This window comes from Crinia signifera, chromosome 4, assembly GCF_055691185.1.
Source record: "Crinia signifera chromosome 4, ASM5569118v1, whole genome shotgun sequence".
NCBI lineage: Eukaryota > Metazoa > Chordata > Amphibia > Anura > Myobatrachidae > Crinia > Crinia signifera.
The window spans coordinates 215568224-215586934 of NC_139220.1; the positions used below are offsets into that span (position 1 = coordinate 215568224).

The 18711-nt window shown below is 42.9% G+C and overlaps 1 protein-coding gene across 3 annotated transcripts in view; it reads left to right on the forward strand.

The window, feature by feature from the left end:
- The first annotated feature begins 6449 nt into the window (after positions 1–6449).
- Positions 6450–18711, forward strand: part of OTUD7A (OTU deubiquitinase 7A) — a 260840-nt gene continuing 248578 nt past the window's right edge. For all 3 annotated transcript variants that reach the window (XR_014473489.1, XM_083183759.1, XM_083183758.1), the window contains exon 1: positions 6450–6621. The gene's annotated coding sequence lies outside the window, so the exon portion shown is untranslated. The remainder of the gene's footprint in view (positions 6622–18711) is intronic.

Sequence of the window (18711 nt, forward strand, 5' to 3'; positions counted from 1 at the left end):
ATGTGTTTATTATGTAAATAATGTGTTAAGTATTTATGTTTATTAAAACTTGTGTCTTTTGGGGCATTTACCATAAGACGTTCATGCATACATTTTCTAAAGGTAATCGTATATTACTTAGTAAATGAACTGCCTCTGCTGAGAAGGCTAGACTATCCCCCTGATCCTGTCACTATAACCTTAATATATACTAGATTATTCTAATTTTCTATGGACTGGACTAATGCCCTTTTTAAAAAAATAACACTTGATGGATAAATTCTTTGATACGTGGCTCCCATATGTCCTTAACATGACTGCTGTTCTAAAGGAATCCCAGAGAAAATGTTTCCAAATCACCTCCTGGTATAATTTAGAATAATCAGTTCCAGTATCACATTTTGAAGCCTAAAAAACTCACACTGCTTGTTTGTTTTATTGAACTTTTTTCTGGGCATTATTATTATTATTATACAGTTTATTTAAGTATTACATTGCTTTTCTACATATGTCTTTCTTTGTGCTAACACAAACTAAAGTGATTTTGTGACTCAGTTGTGTATTTTCTGTTTTCACTATGTAAACCTGTCAATAAAAAATTTTTTGAAAAAAAAGTATGCATGATATTAACAAATTGCATACAGTTGATTAAATTGATATATACATATAATACATACTGTAAAATGAAAAAAATCTAAAAATATATGAAGAATATGTAAATAAATATATATTAAAAACCCAATAGAACACGCCTATCATCTGCTTACCGAAAAGGGGGTATCTCCTTTTGGTACTCCCTGTTGGTAACCTCTACGCAACCCGATAAAACACAGGCGCACTTAAATTGGGAGCGTGATCTAAACTTTTGTTTAGAAGCTAAAGAATGGTCTCATCTGTTCTCATCTGTCTTTAAAATGTTCTCATCTGTCTTTAAAATGTCCAAATGTATTTCCCATGTTGAAATGTATATAAAACTATTGTACCGCATATATTTAAAACCTGCTAGATTACACAAATTCTGGCCAACACACTCTAAATTATGCTGGTGAGGTTGTGGATTAGTGGGCGATGTTATCCATATTTTTTGGTCATGACCACTTCTGATCTCTATGGAGCTGGGTTGAAGACCTCATATTAAAGGTAACTGGCCTCAATGTCTCCTTGTCCCTACCTGTCACACTCCTACATGTTTTCCCAGAATGTATTCCTATTCATAATAGATACCTTAACACTCATATATTTATCGCCACTAAATCCACCATAGCACAATTTTGGAAGCACCCTGCTCCACCCCCTGTGGACCTAATTACGGCTAAGCTTACTTACAATTGTACTATAAAAACCTTATATAGCCTATACTCCCCTTCCCATTCCTCACTCCTACCGAAATTGGATTGATTGGCAGGAGGTCCTCTCAGGGTGTTCCCGACACACATCCTCTATGTAGGTGGACTTCCCTGTACCATTTTGCTATTCATATATGTATACATGCACCTTCTATTGTCAATTGTAATTTTTTTGTTATTCTGTTTTTCATATTGCCCTGTGACCCCCCCCTTCCCCATTTTCTCCTTTCTGTATCCCCTCCCTATGTTTTAAAAACCTAATAAAAATTATTGTTTAAAAAACAAACAAAAAAAGCAATAGAAATAGGTTATTAAGTAGGTGACAAGAACAGCTGCAGTCCATACGGTACCATATATTTTATGGATATCCAGTTAGGACGGTGAATGTGTCCGTATTCCTATTTTGCTTTGCCCAATACCGTTTGCAGAATGGGGTCCGGTTCTGATCCTGAGGGTTCCTTTATGTTGGCTTTATGGAAAATGCTTACCCCCTGCTTCTTATAGCCTTAGGTTTGAGTCCCAGAATAAAAGTAGTAAAAAAAGCACTTTAGGATGGTTTGAGTCCCAGAAAAAAGGCTGATCTGGTTATTGGACACTGGATGGTACTCTCAGAACGATTGAGCTGCTGTTGTCACCTAACAGGATCCACCAGGAGGTAAAGTGTATACAATATGCACCTCTTTAGCAAAGTTATCTACCACTTTGTTTTGTTACCTGGCATGGGAGTAACTTATCTATTTCTTAACTGCTGCTTGGCCACACAGCCCTGCTCCAAACTCTCCCATCTACATAACTTGTTAACTTTCTCTTCCACATGTATCACTAGAACCTCTACCACAGCCCACAGTTATCAGATTACCCCCGAGTTGTCAGCAATCATGTTGGCTTTATACATATCTTGTATGGAATACAGAGGTAACTTATTGTATGTAACAGGAACCTCTTTTGATATTTATCTTCCCTTCATAGAGTGAGATCGCCTATTTCTCTATAGATTGTAAGCCTGCAAGCAGGGCCCTCATGTTGTATCACTGTCTCCTATTTTAATGTGCAACGGAATATGCTGCACTATATAAGAAACTGGTAATAAATAAAAATTCCTCATTCTGCAGTGGCAATCCTGTTAGTCACTTTTTATTTTACTCATGCATGTTTTATTTTCATGAATTTGCTAGTTGGACGCTGTAACCTATGTAGCGCACCAAGATGGCTGCATCGTCAGGGACTCTCATGAAGAAGTAACTGGTCCTGATGATTTAGCAAGGATCTCTCCTACTCCCATTGGGTGTAGGAGGTACTGTAATCCTTGCATTTGATTACTAAAAATGGCTTTTACATTTTATATTCATTGCTTCTGTATTTTATACAAAACTGAACCTCCGTGCATGTATCTCTTACATACAAATATAATGTTTCCCTACCAATTTGGGTCCTCTCTGCCAGCTCCTGGAGATGGACGCCACCATTTTGCCTCGATCACCTGACTACTGTGGAGCATTGGGAACCTTGTTCAGTTCAGTTGACAAGCTGAACCAATGACATGTCTTCTAAAGGTATATAAGCTGTATGCAGGATATACTCCATGCTAATATAACTTTCTCCTTAGGCTGGGATTTGCTTGTGCTCAGCGAGTGTTGGACCATTGGAGTTTGCGGATCTAGCTCATTGTTATTTATTGAGTTCTTGGTTCAAGCCTCTGTTATTCCTGGATCAAGATCTGTTATATACCGAAGCTCCAGTTCAGTTTCCGTTATTACCATAGTTCCCAGCTCAGCTTTGGTTACTACTGGAGTTCCTGGTCCGATTAATATATGCAGGGCGGACAATGCAGGGTTATGCTGCACGTGTCATGCTATTCGCACATGTGATGCCTTTACTAGCGATGGCGGAGAGCAGTTTACCAGTGGCCGGAGTATGAGGGTAATATGTTGGCATGCGTATGAGCGGACAGCCAGACGGGTGCTGAGTATATAATGTACAAAACCTCCCAGCAATGTTTTGGTGCCCCTCACATATTCATGGCCCTGGATGGCTGTTCCCTTTGACTCCACCTGTGGCTGGGCCTGCCTGGGGAAGATAGCTGGTGAGTCAGACTCTGCACCTCTGCTTCGAGATCCTTGCCAATTACCCACTCTAGTCTGGTTTAAATAATCTATTTGTCCAGCTACCTTTCTTACTACAACAAACAAAAGTCTTTTCAAGTTCTAAGCCAGAGTCAGATTCACAAACATCAACCAGCATGACATCCTTCTAGGCGTTAAGAGAGTATGCAGAGTTTGTCCAAACCACCCAACCACTTTCCTTGCATTAACCCAATCATTCCTTCTGTTTGCATTTTTACCTTTTTTAAAGAAAGCACTGGATGCCATGATCATGTCTTCAGTGAAAAAGAGAAAAAAGAGATTGAGAGTAAGTCAGTAGAGTAGAGAAAGAGAGAAATATATGGAGATATGGAGATAGAGAAGGAGAAAGTGGGTAGGGGAGAGAGAGAAAATATGGAGAGAGAAGCAATTTAGGAAGAAAAAGGCAAAGTGGCTAGGGGAGAGAAGGGAAGAGGGTATGCAGAGCCGGCTCTTTCTCAAGGAAGAGCAAGAGCTCTTGAGAAAGAGTATCTGCTTGAAACACCTTGGACTGCCTAGACACCGAGAACAGCTCAATATGAGACAGAAACAGAAACGGAGACACCAACACAGCGCTAACGCTCCCTGGCCATCCAAATATACATGAGGACGAAATGTATGATAGAGAAAGTGTAGCATACCCTCAGCACTCAACCTCAGCACCAACCAAAAAATACAAAAGAGCTGTATAACATTGTTTATAACGCTTTTATTTTTAACATGTACATGCGTCAGCAAACCATTTTATACAATAATACATTACACATATTTTAGCCAATATTTATACAAGCCGTCCTTACTCCGCCTACACTATTATGCCACATAAGTGTCGTTTACCTACTTGCTCATTGCCAGGGACTTCATGCTTGATGCCAGGGGTTCCATGCTTGATGCTAGGGATTTCATGCTCAATGCCAGGAGTTTCATGCTCAATGCCACTGGTTTCATGCTCGATGCCAGATGGATTACCATGCTCGTTGCCACGTACAATGACAATGCTCGTTACTTTGTGGATTACAATGCTCCTATTACAATGCTCGTTGCAATGGTGGATTACAATTCTCAGCAGGGCAGGGCTCAAAGTAACATGGCTACAGCTGGGCAGAGCAGGGGGCAACTTGGCTGTGTTAGAGGCTCAGAGCAGGTCCGTGGCTATTTCAAATGCTGTGCCGGCTTACAAGTCAGTGGAGAACTGCAGGTGGAGGAGAATAATGGAGCTGCTAAGACCTAAGAAAGGAGAAGGAGACTGCAGCTCGTTAGTGACATTAGCACTGCGTGCATCATCTATTGACGTGGGTGGTGAGGCTGACTTTTCTGTTGGAATTACTGTGCAGGGTTGTGGTAGAGGTGGAGCTAGTTCCAACCAAACATTACAGGTGGTGGCACTCAGTTCCACCCTGTCCTCCCCATCACTTTAACCCCTGCCTACAAGAAAGTATGGCTTACTGTAGCTCCAAACTGTCAACTTTTTGTTTTCATCCCCATATGGCTATATAAAAATGTGAATTCAAGGTGAGAGCAGTCTGGGATGGTGGTGAGTTCAGCTGCTGTTACTGTAATGGTACATATCCCCAATTTGCAACTAACTGGATTAATGCCACTTGATACTCAAGGAAAATGAACCGCTTGTAAATTGTACCGCTTTTACTATAAAATCCCAGATCCGACCCGGTATTTGGAACACGGTCCCAATCTGGGATTTACCCCATGGTGCCAACCCGGAATATGGCACCGTTTACACTGCACACGGGTGCAGCGCTTGGAGATGACATAAACTCCAAACACCGGGACCGCCGTGCTGGTATCACCGGCCCGGTGGTAAGCTGCTGGGCTGCCCACAGCCTCCGTACACCCCTAGCCCTCTAGGTGAATGGATGCCGCACACAATGGATGGCTGCACTGCTGTCTCCACCATACAGCAGCGGAGGCTGTGTGCGGCCCTTGCCCAACCTCCATACTGACCACAGGATGCTGCGGACGGGAGGTTGGTCTTCCCCATTGGTCTAAACATACCTTTTTACACTTCCCCGCCACCTGGGTCCTCCCTGTGTTTCACCCTGGTCAGGACCAGGGAAGGATTCACGGGGAAATGGACCCATTTTTTTTCAGTACCCCTTTTACACCGATGCTGAGTCCACGACATAAGAGCCCGGGTATTTTCCTTGGTGTAAAAGGGGTATCACAATCTCAAATTTGTGAAGGGGGATGCTGCAGAACAAGTGGGTTTTTTTTCCTCAAAAGTCTCTAAAGCTTAAATTTTCTGCAATCATATTATGATAAAACTGCAATCAAAAATTCTTATTTTATAATTTCTACAGGATGAAATATGCATGCCCATGTACTTGCCTGTAAACTAACAATTGTAGTGCAACAAGCATGCAAGCACATGGTGTCCCAACATGAAATAAAAAATGCTGCACCATTGTAACTAAATCATTGCCTTTGTAAATTAAATGAATTCCAAGTAATATTGATACTTTACATATTGATACTTTACATATAATATTAAAATAATGTCCCCGCAAATACATACAATATATTTGCCACCTTAATCCACAAAGTCATCGAACAGTTTCAGGACACATAAGCAATGAGCCCGAGGGAAATGGCAATGACAGCAGCCATCAGACGAGTCTGGGTGTGCTGCTGCCTCTTTAAGTGAGAGTGGAAAGGATGTGAGTCGAGATGCTGAGGATGCAGCACTCGGACACATAAGTACCAGCTGAGCAGTGCCGGTGTATAAGACATCAGCCAATCACAGATCGTCTTGCATCCCAATCTAAACGTCAGCAAGTATTCTCTGTCTGTTCCCTAGCCCCGCCCCTTGTTTTCCCACCTGCTCAATCCTGCCATCTACTGGGCGGTCTTCACCTGCGCGGACGCGCTCAGTATGATAGACAGGTGGCCGAGCCAATGAGCTGCGGCTCACTTTGTCTCATCGGTTCTTCTACACAGTGTTCTAATGCCACTCTCCGTAGGTGGGGCCAGGCTGCGTTACGTCACGCGTCTTGAAGACAAGGGGGCTGGTCTCGCAGCTCTGCAGAGTGAAGTGAGCAGATCGGATGCTGCTGTGTATAGTGATTGGGATTGGAGCAGCCTGTGCGAGACCTGCTAGCCGGGTTCCGTTATCTGGATGCGGGGATATACATGGAGGAAACGGGGAATGCGTGAGGCAGGTAAGTCACAAGGATGCTGGTGGGATGCATTGAATCGGTTTAGATGTGAATGGACTGTGTGCATTGTTGTTATGTGGCTGCAGTGCAGAGCCGGGACAGAATCGGTGCTCACTGTCCTATGTCCCTGGTGCATGGTCACTCCGCATTGTCTGATCACCTTGAATGAACGTACTAGTAGCCTGGGAGTTTGCACTGCAGTGCCAGGACTCCCCTTTAAATGCTCTGCTGCTGTGACCTCCACACTGAGCAGTCACTACTGGTCGGTCCCATTCACAGACACGATCATGCTCAGCAGCATCACTGTGCAGGGTTGCCAGTGTGCACTGTAATGATGAGCATGATATTGCAGTCGTGTGTCACATGTTAAGATAGCCGGGTCACTAGCTGGTTTGTCATATGCAGGGTCACCATTTGTCATTTCACCAGCACTTGCAATGTTGCAGTCATGTTGCGTGATTGCCACATGCAATTGTCATATCAGTTGCACCATGTGTCACATGGAATTGTAGTATTGGGGTCACTTGCTGTAAGAGCACCATGGAATGGTAATATTAGAATCTTCTTTCTGCATGTCACATGGTACTGTCATGTCAGGGTCTCAGTTGTGAATGTTCTGGGCATTGCCATATTGGGTTGTCCATTTGGTGATATATGGCATCATTAATTATGAGACTGCAATCGAAATGCAATTTGACATGTCACGCTAGGAATTATAATGTCATAATTATTGTGTACAACACATTAATACACCTTGTACCCTTATATATTGTCTATTTTTTTCTGTTTACAAGAAGTACCGGCCTTCCTATTTCCAGTATGTTTCTGCACTGATATATTGTTAGCACAAAGTACCATTTTTAATGTTCCCAGAAAGAAATCTTTACATGTATATGGCACATCAGCCAGCCTGGTGCTTAACGGTGTGTCCATTAAATGGCATACAGTATCGGCCAATTTGGTATAACATGTTTATGTTAACCAGGCCTAGTAGCATCATGCATGCACTGTATATGCACCAGCAGGTCACGTGACATTATATGTATCACACCTGATGACAGTGCTTGTGAACTGTATTTGGCACTTCATGCATATAGTTATTGTTAAGTAGTAATATCACAGTAGTCTTCATGAAAAAATCAGGGTTGTGACAGCCAGAATTATACAGGATCTTCACTTTTTGAGCAGTTGCACATCATTTTCTAACTAAATACTGTATATATAATTTTTTTGTATGTTGTTAGATGTGAATGATGTTGTTACTCTATGGTGCAATTCTTATTTACATGTAAAGAATAGGAAATTTATATTTCAAGTGCATACCTGCAGACTTGTTGACAAATATACATTTTTCTAAATGGCACATCATAAAAGTTGAACTGGTAGGGGTCCATGTTTAGGGGTGTGACCATTCTCTAAAAGGGGTGTGGCCATTGACACATTAGTTTTCCTAACCATTAGAGTGCATTGGCTAGGCACCTAGATATATAATGTACAGCATGTAGTAAATATTGATACTACATGCATTTAGCATGCAGTAACAGATCAATAATAGCAATGCACTGTAGAAAATACACAATATCCCTGTACAGGGAGAGGTGTGATACACAATACAGGCGCTGAGGTCATAAGCCCGACAGCAGCATCCCACCGGTTAATATCCAGGCAGCTACTACGTAAGTGTACTACCCCTATCCCTAACACCCTCTCCCCTCACAGTCTAAGTCTAAAGGGGTGTACATCTGGTGCTGTTCCCTTTCTATTCAATCCCAATGGACTGAATTGGGATTGAATCGCACGGTGCGGTGTCCACATTCGATTTAGACTATACAGTACAGATCTGTACTTTTCTAGTCTTGCCTATATAGTCTATTTTATCAATTCGATTTCGATGCCATGAATCGAACCATGTGTACATCCTATAACTGTCCTCGTTTAGTGCCTAAATCTAATCACCCCCCCCCCCACACACCTGGCCACATCCTAAAACCTCCTGCCTTGGTACCTAACCCTAACCCCTTTTTAGTGCCTAAGTCTCCTCCGCATTCTAACCCTAAACTCACCACCACCCATAGCCTAACCCTTCCCTCCCCAAGTGCCTAACACCCCCCCTCCCCTGTGCCGTGGACTAACCATAATCCGCCCTGGCATACAGGATGCCCCTGCATACGATAATCCAGAGGTTCCCAAAATTTGTGAATCGTGGCACACCCCAAAGCATCACAAATGATTTTGCGGCACCCCTAGGCTAAAGGTTTCTCATTGAGAAAGTCAGAAACAAATATTAAGTTAAAGAAATTGTGTTTACATCTCTTAGGATCAGTTACGTGGTAATGGAAAGGATTCACTTCTGTTTGTCCACAATATGACTATTATAATGGACATGAAAAACTTGAATTGCCCTGGACCACCAAAACAGGGCACCTCTGTAAGTCCCCCAAGGCACACCAGGGTGCCACGGCACACAGTTTGGGAACCACTGTGATAATCATTAAGAATGATTTATGGATTCCAGCACCAGTCTTTTCACCAATGTCGGGATTCCAGTGTCAGAATTTCGACTTCTGGCTTCCCGTGTACCAGGATGCTGACTACCTCCTATGTGAAGTTTAAATTAACATATGTGTAATTGAAGTACACCGTTTGTAACCTGACACCTAGAGTAGGAGGAGGGGCCCCTTGCAGTGGTACCCAGCAGGGCTTTCTCCTATACCCCTGTGGACCGGTCCAACTTTGGCCGCAATAGGCTTTGAGGCATTGTAACTTGTCTAAGATCCCCCACAGCAGACTATATATAAGAGTACTAAAATATATATATTGCGCCATTGACCCTGCTCCAATATACACTTATTCCAAAAATGAGTTAATAATTAATGTTATTTATATAGTACTTTTCACTCAATATTAGTCACTGTGCTTTACATGTACATATCCCCCCTCCCTAAAAGATATAAAATAGGAAATGGGAATTATGTATCCGAGTTGCATTTTTATTTTGGGAATTGAAGGAGCATTAATGAGATGCTTGCAGAAAATCTTGACTCTGTTTTATAAGACTAACTTTTTTTTACTCAAATTTATCTCCTATACTAGATGTACTATTGAATAAACTGACAATTTCACAGCATATGTCGTGTCACCTTAAGGCCTTCTTGGGCGTGCTGAAGATGTGCACTCGGGAAACGGGTGTGGCCTTGCTTTGTTCCACCATGGTCATCACCCCTGGAGATGCTAGGCTCACCCCAGGCTATCCCCTTAACTGCATAGATGCTGGCATCTACTCAATGGTGAGAGTGCTGTGCTCCCAAGAGTCACCGGGACCCATGGTGGGATGGTAAGACAGTTTTTCAAAAGCGCAATTTTCCCACCCAAAGCGGCACAGTTGGCAGATTCAGCAGTGAATTTAAACAAATAATCAAATACCTTGTAGTATTCTTAGATGTTGATGACCTTATGCACACAGAAAGGTCAAATATGATTTTGCATAATTTTACGTTGCTGTAGATGCTGTAAAATAATAACTAGAATTTGATAGGTTGCTATAGGTTAGGGCTCGACAAATTTCTTTATAATCTAGGAGCCAGGATGAAAATGTAGGAGCCAAATATACTAATAATAGGGACAATGGGCCCTATTCTAGTTCACTCTTTCTGACAAAATGGGGGGGTTTTACTTCAAAGTGAGATCTATATTGCAGTGTAAAAATATAGCAGCCCGTATTTACCCTGCACAGAAACAAAATAACTCACCCAAATCTAATTCTCTCTGCACATTTTACATCTATCCCCCTGCAGTGCACATGGTTTTGTCCATCTAAGAAGGATTTTGTCAGAAAGAGTGAACTAGAATAAGGCCCAATGTGTGCCATAATGCCCAGTACATATACCACATGCTGTAATGTCCATTACACATTTATACCAAACATCGTAAGGCTCATTACACAATATGCAACACAGTGTAATGCCTATTACATACAATACCACATGCTGTAATTACTGCTTACCTACATGCTCCTTGCTATGAGTTTCACGCTTGATGCCAGGGATTAACCTGCTCCTTCCCAAGGGGTTAACATGCTTTGCCAGGGGTAAATGCTTGTTGCTATGGGGTTAACCTGCTCTGCCAGGGGGTTAACCTGCTCATTGCCAAGGAGTTACATGCTATGCCAGGGGTAAATGCTTGTTGCCAGGGGGTTACCATGCTCTGCCAGGGGTAAATGCTTGTTGCAACGAGGTTAGCATGGTTTGTCAGGGGTAAATGGCACAGAGTACAGAGCTATAGGGCAGGGGAGTGGATTTTAAATAGCAGGCTGCTGCACTTGTTGCTCTCTCACCAACTGCCGCACTGAGGGGGATGATGGGCAGGAACACAGCAGGGCTGCAGGAGGGTGGCTGGAGCCGTTCTGACATCCGTGGCTTCCAGCTGCTGAGGACACTCAGAAGGATCTCCGCGATGTGGCCTCCTTAGGCATAGACACTACTATCAGCAGCTATGTGGCCTCCTTAGGCATAGACAGGAGCTGAGACACACTACCGCTGCGCCTCATCTCCGCGGCAGGCCACACCCCTCACAGGATCTGGTTGACAGGGAGGAAATTCTGGTTGTCATGGCGAAAAGTGGAAGGTGATAATGCAGCAGACACTTTGGGGTAGATTTACTAAGCTCGGTGAAGTGATAAAGTGTCTGTTTTTTTATCACCGGCCAATCAGCTCCTACCTGTCATTTTTCAAACCAAGCCTGTAACTTCACAGTTAGGAGCTGATTTGCCGGTGATAAAAACCAGACACTTTATTACTTCACCGAGCTTAATAAATCTGCCCATGATCCTAACTTTACAGACTGTGGGCCAGATGTATCACGCTTCAAAAAGTGATAAAGTGGAGAGTGATAATAAACAACAAGCCAATCAGCTCCTACCTGTCATTTTTCAAACCCAGTCTATAACATGGCAGCTAGGAGCTGATTGGATGGCTGTTTATCACTTTTTGAAGCTTGATACATCTGGCCCTGTGCTTGAAAAATAACAGTTAGGAGCTGATTGACTGATGCGTTATCACCTTCCACTTTATCACTTCGCTAGGCTTAATACATCGGCCCTTTTATTGGTATTAAGTGGTCTAATGTGCGCCAAAGAATATTTCCCATACCATTCTGACACCAGGCGTGTTGGTTCCATGGGTTCATGCTTATGTCAAATTCTGATCCTACCATATACTAAGTACAGTGAAAATCCAGATTTGTCAGATCAGACCTCCTTTGCTGTACAGTTTTGGTAAGCTTATGCGCAACATAGTTTTCTGTTCATCACCGTTAGGCACGGAACTCAGGGGTAAAGTTATTAAGCTCGGTGAAGTGATAAAGTGTCTGGTTTTTATCACCGGGTTGGGATCATTTGGTCTACAGCATTATGGTCGACAGTCATTATGTCGACATGTGAAAAGGTCGACATGGTTCTATGTCGAAAGGTCATTAGTTCGACAGGTCATTAGTTCGACAGGTCATTAAGGGATGCGGGGGACTTTAAACTGTGTCCATGTCGACTGTGTTGACATTCAGGTAAAAAAACAGTGAAAAACCCCATGTCGACCTAGGCACTGTCGAACTAACGACCTTTCGACCTAGACCCATGTGGACATTTTCCCATGTTTACCTAATGGTGTCGACCATCATGCTGTAGACCAAATGACCGCATCCCTTATCACCGGCCAAACAGCTCCTACCTGTCATTTTTCAAACCAAGCCTGTAACTTCACAGTTAGGAGCTGATTGGACGGTGATAAAAAAAACAGACACTTTATCACTTCACAGTGCTTAATAGATCTGCCCCTCAATGTGGATCCTGTTTGGTTATTAGTGTTACTGTAGCCTTTGTTAGCTTGAACAAATCTAACCTTTCTCCTCTGACTTCTCCCGTTAACATGACATTTTTACCTATTACTCACTGGTTTTTATTTTATTTTATGCACCATTCTCTGTAAGCTCTATAATTTTATATATGGAAATCAACATTTCCTTATTTAATAAGGAGGGGAATTATCAAAGCTTTTAGAATGAAATAAAGTGGAGAGAGGTAAGTGGCAACTAATAAGCTCAATTTACATCCTGCTTTGTCTCTTTATTTAGGTACGGATGGTGTTATGGTTAGCATTACTGCCTCACAGCGCTGCGGTCATGGGTTCGATTCCCACCATGGCTCTAACTGTGTGGAGTTTGTATATTCTCCTCGTACTTGCGTGGGTTTCCTCCGGGTACTCCGGTTTCCTCCCACAAACCAAAAATATACGGGTAGGCTAATTGGCTCCCAACAAAATTAACCCTAGAATGTCTGTGTGTGCCTGTATATGTGGTAGGGAATATAGATTGTAAGCTCCACTGGGGCAGGGACTGATGTGAATGTTCAAATATTCTCTGTAAAGCGCTGTGGAATATGTATGCGCTATATAAGAAACTGTTAATAAATAAATAAAGCAGATAGGAGTACCAACAACCTCTGTCAGAGTCACAGTGCATCAGCCTAGTGTTGATGCACAGTGTCTTACCTCTAAGCCAGGGGTGGGGAACCTTTTTTGTGCCAAGGGCCGTTTGTATGGGGAAAAAATCCTTCGGGGGCCATATGTAAAAATGTCTCTTACAAATTGTCCTGCTGCAGCCGTCCCACGCTTCGGCGGCTGCCGCTGAATAGGACTGACAGTCTCCAGTTGCTGTTGATTTAAGAGGAATCTTGCGAGAACTACTGACCTCTCGCGAGAATTCCCCTATACTTGACTCCCGGCAAAGCCGCCTGGTGGGTGGGAGGGCCACTCAGAAGGCTAAGGGGGCCGCATACGGCCCCAGGGCCTGAGGTTCCCCACCCCTGCTCTAAGCCAACTCCACTTCACATGAACGAGATCGCTTGCATGCAGCCTGTACCCCAGCCACTACCACAGGTATCCAGGGCAGCCAGGAGGTATGCCAGGCCACGGTAAAATTCTGGGGGCATCGGTCTAATCGTGGGAGGTGTGGCCACCTCCTGTGATTAGGCCACACCCCCAAAATGTTTAGAGGGGACTTGCAAAACACGGTCCCGGGCCCTCGCAGGGGTGGCGGAGGTCCTTGCGGGGCGGCGGTGGGTCGGTGCGAGGCAGCAGGAGGGTCGCGTTAGAAACCCATAGGCTTCTATGGGGCATCGTCAGATTTTTATGGCAATGCCCCCCGCCGCGGTAACCAGGTGGATGATGCTTAGTGTATCCCAAAATGCGGTAAAAACCCGATAACTGTGTTTTTACCGCAGCTTAGAGAATCTCCCCCTTTATCACCCTTGTATTTATCTCTTGTTAACGCTTAATACATATGCCCCCCATTGATTGGTTAGTACTTTGGGCCAGATGTATCAAGCTACAAAAAAATGATAAAATGGAGAGTGATAAACTACCAGTCAATCTGCTCCTAAATTACAGGCTAGGTTTGAAAAATAACAGGTACAGTAGGAGCTGATTGGCTGGTTGTTTATCACTCTCCACGGTCATTTGCTCTCATCCATTATCAGGTTTTTGCTCCAACCAGATCAAACAATAAATCTGTAGATGTATGGCCAGCATTAGCCTTGGAGAGACATACAGTAGAGTGAGATAATGTCCTTGACAATCAGATCCTTAGGGCTATTTCACACGCTCCGGCTCCTGCCAGGCGCCGTGCCGCACACAGTAGTTAATAATGGACACAATTGTTTCCATTCACACGGGACGGCCACGGCCCGGCTGCGCGGTTGCAGCCGGATCCCACCACTGGAAAGGATAGCTGCCGGGCTGTGGCCATCCCCTCCATTTTAAACTTCTCAGTGCAGCACGGCTTCTTGGCCGTGTGGGGATTCGCCACCTGCCAGGAGCCGTAGCATGTGAAATAGCCCTGTCAGTTTCGTTACAGGCTGGGTTTGAAAAATGACAGGAGCTTGTTGGCTTTATCTCACTCCACTTTATCTGTCTCCAAGGTTTAGATAGTAGTGCCCTGTATTTTTAGAGATGTGTGCTAAGCAATTTTGGTAAGCGATTTAGGGTAGGCGATTTCCTGGTGTCCCATGGGGAGCACATACACATGCAGAGATTTGTGCTCAGCTATTTTGCTAAGCAATTTTGCTTAAGCAAAAAAATTCTGTGTAATTGTTCAGAATGAGAAATTGCGATCAATATCTCTCATTCTGTACACACAGAGATTTGCAGTCACTTGCTAAGCAATTTGACTAGATTTTGACTGCATGCAATCAGGAAGGGATAATTAATCTCTCTGGGCATACACACAGAGAGATCTGTGCTTACTTTCTAAGCAATCTAGTCAGATTGCTTAGAAAATAGCACAAATTTGCTCAGTGTGTATGCTCCTGTACATGCACAAAGGCAGGGGTGTCAAACTCAAATTCATCGGGGGCCGCATCAGCAGTTTGGTCACCCTCAAAGGGCCGCTGTATAATAATAATGCAATGACACCACAGGCTGCTCCCGCTGTATAATAATAATGCAATGACAGCACAGGCTGCTCCCGCTGTATAATATAACAATAGTAATGCCATGACACAAATTATTATACAGGGGGAGCAGCCTGTGGTGTCATTGCATTATTATTATACAGAGGGAGCAGCCTGTGGTGTCATGGCATTACTTTTATATTATACAGGGGGAGCAGCCTGTGGTGTCATGGCATTATTATTATACAGGGGGAGCAGCCTGTGGTGTCATGGCATAATGCCATGACACCACAGGCTGCTCCCCCTGTACAATAATAATGACACCACAGGCTGTTCCCCCTGCATAATATAAAAGTAATGCCATGACACCACCACCAGATATATTGTTTTTTTATGTAACTTACTGTATTTTATCCCTCAGGCTCCTTTACTGCTGCTGCTGCGGCTCCAGTAATATCAATTCCACTCTCTGCGCCGCGGCCTGTCCTGCTGCGGCCCCTCGACTCGGCCTGCCTTCCTTACTCTCTGCAGACGCGTGGGTGGGAGGCGTCATCGTCATGACGTCCCCACCCAGCGTCTGCCACTGCCTCGATAAGAGGGAACAGGCTGCCGGGCCCTCCTCCATGTAGCCGTGGAGGCCGGCGGCCATGTTCCTGAGGCCGCAGACATCTTAAAAGACCATAGGAACATGGCCGCCGGCAGTGCAAAAAAAACCTCTCAAAAAAGATCTAAAAAAAAGAGAATAAAAGGTGAAGGCTGGCGGCGGCTGCGCGGGCCACATGACAAGGTCTGTCGGGCCGGATTTGTCCCGCGGGCCTTGTGTTTGACACCCGTGCACAAAGGGGTGGCAGCCATTTTATGTCATGAGTGGATATTTGAGGATATATCTTATGCATTAACATTGTGCTTTGTGTCTTGTTAATCTCACCAAATACTGACAAATGAATAGGCTAAATGTCCCCCCCCCCCCCCCCCCCCCCCCCGAAAAAGCACCTCTGCTCTGTTTAGAAAGCAAACCAACATCATATATCCTTGTACCTAATATATAATATTTAGCAGAAGTATAATCTATTTACAGGAATTAATTTGCAGATTAAGCTGTTCTCCAAATAAAGAAAATAATGTGTTTCTGCTTGATGCAATGAGCATCTGCCATTTGCTTATCCTGTGTATATTTGTTTGTAGTGTGTTACAATCCTATTGCAACTGGAAGAAATGCTCAAGGCAGAGATGCAAAATATGTCATTTAAATATCAAATGTCATTGTATGTGTAAACAAACCTGCAATTAACAGTGTAAAGTACCAGTAGTGCCTAGTACAAATATCAAAATTGAATAGACTGATATTGGAATTGGCTGCCATGGCAGCTATGATCTTGTAGTGCGAGTTTGTAACTAGAAACTGTTCACCTCAGCAGTCTCATAGCTACATAACCTCAGTCTATGAGTGCACACTGAAATCTTGTGTTTCAGTGCCTACATTACCTGGCGTGGTGCCTTGCTAGACACCCGAGTCTTCCATGTAGTTCATAAATCACAGCCATACTGCCAGTAAGGGTTTGTTATTTAAAGAAACTTGGTGGAACACTATGAGATGTGCTTAGAACAACCAGTGGGGTGTCTGATAGTGAATGCCACTTTAAAGATATAGTTGTAAGATAATATAAGCGCATTCTACGTCTGTTGAATCAAAATGACATAAAATACAAATGAGAAATGTTATCCTAATTGTTTAAAATGTTGTTGCTCATCCACGTACAGACAGTGGGGGATTTAAGAGTCTGGACACCCCTAGGCACAACATTATCTGGTACATTACGTGGATATATCATGGTGGTTTGCTTTATAAATTGCAGAGGCAGCTATTTTGGGGAAGAAGGAAAACATGTAGCCTATTCATCTAGAGATGGTGTTATGTTTTCTGAGGAAGGACATATCCGAAAACGCGTTCAAGCGTACTACTACCCAGCTTGACGCTTTTGGACTGGCGTGAACAGCTACAGTATCGTCGACCCCAGGACTGAGCCTCCCTTGTTTCCGGGACGAGGGACCCAGACCGCAGGAGGACACCACACCATCTGTTGTATGCTGTATTGCCTGGTTCAAATCCGTTCATACTTTTAACAAAGTCACTTTATTGTAAGTGCATTTTATAGATTAAAGCTTTTTTTATTGTATTGACCTGCACTATGTTGCCTATTATTCTGTCTCCCCTGTATGTATAATAGGGGAGCAGTCTCCACCACCAGTGGTCCTTGTTGGAGTTTGGTCATCCATGTGATATTGCCTACAAAGCTTGAATTTGGTTTTGTATTATTTTCAGTGCTTCATAGCTAATACTGAGCGCTATTCTTGCCTTTCTACATCTTTTTGCTTTGTATGGTGTTATGTTTGTCAGAAAATACTGTTCCTGCTCATCCCACATTAGTAGTCTGCAGGATAAGAATGCAGAAATCTGCGTTTTCTTTGCACTTTTCAAGTAATTAAATAAAGAGAAAACAATTGGGTGAGATTTAATAGGATGAAAGATTCAGAAAGTGAGAGATTTGGGAAGAAATCTCCAGTTTTTTTAAAGCGGCAATCGTTTACGCTGCAAAATCTGTTTGATTTTGAAGTGTAAATGATTGCCGCTTTAAAAAAAAAACTGGAGAAAGCCCTTTTATCAACTATGAAATAAACCCCGAGGAGAGAGGTGGCAGACTATGATAAAGGACAAACATATACAGAGATCCTGGGTGCTAAAGGTTGAGTATCCCTTATACAAATATCCGTTATCCGAATTAATCCGAAAACCATACATTCCAGATAGTGAAAAAAAAAATTCTTGCTAAAAGCACTGCTGGGGACATCTTTAACAGCACTACTGGGGACATGATATGTAACTGGCACTACTGGGGACATGATATGTAACTGGCACTACTGGGGATATAATATGTAACTGGCACTACTAAAGACAGGATATGTGACTGGCACTACGGAGGACACGATATGTAACCGACACTAAATATGTGCAGAAAAATGACTGGTTAGCATTCAAATTCAGTGCCTGAAATAGTACATAAACTTTTTTTCATGTTTTGAAACCTTGTTTTATGCATAAATAATATATATGTGTGTGTGTGTATTTCATGTGTTTATACAATATAAATGCAATATACCTAATTGAAGCATTTTGGATAAGGGATAACCAATCTGTACTCTACCACCTAACATTACAGGTTGAGTATCCCTTCTCTAAATATCCGTTATCCAAATTATTCTGAAAACCATAGTCTTCAAATTGTACTTTTATTTTTTATTTTTTTGCTAAAAACTTACTGGGGACATCTGTAATTGGCACTACTGGGGAAATCACATGTAACTGGCACTGAATATGTGCAAGGACATGATTGCTTGGCATTCAAATTCAGTGTCTGAGGTAGTACAGAAACTGTTTTATGTTTTAAAATCCTGTTTCATGCACAAATAAAATATCTTTTGTGTGTATTTCATGTGTGTGATGTGCTCATAAATGCAAGATACCTCATTCAAATATAAAAATATTCCAAAATACAGAAAAATCAATTTATCCAATATTCTTCTGGTCCTGAGCATTTTGGATAAGGGATACTCATCCTGTACTACAACCCGATTTAAGTTCAGAACAGGGGTCGGCC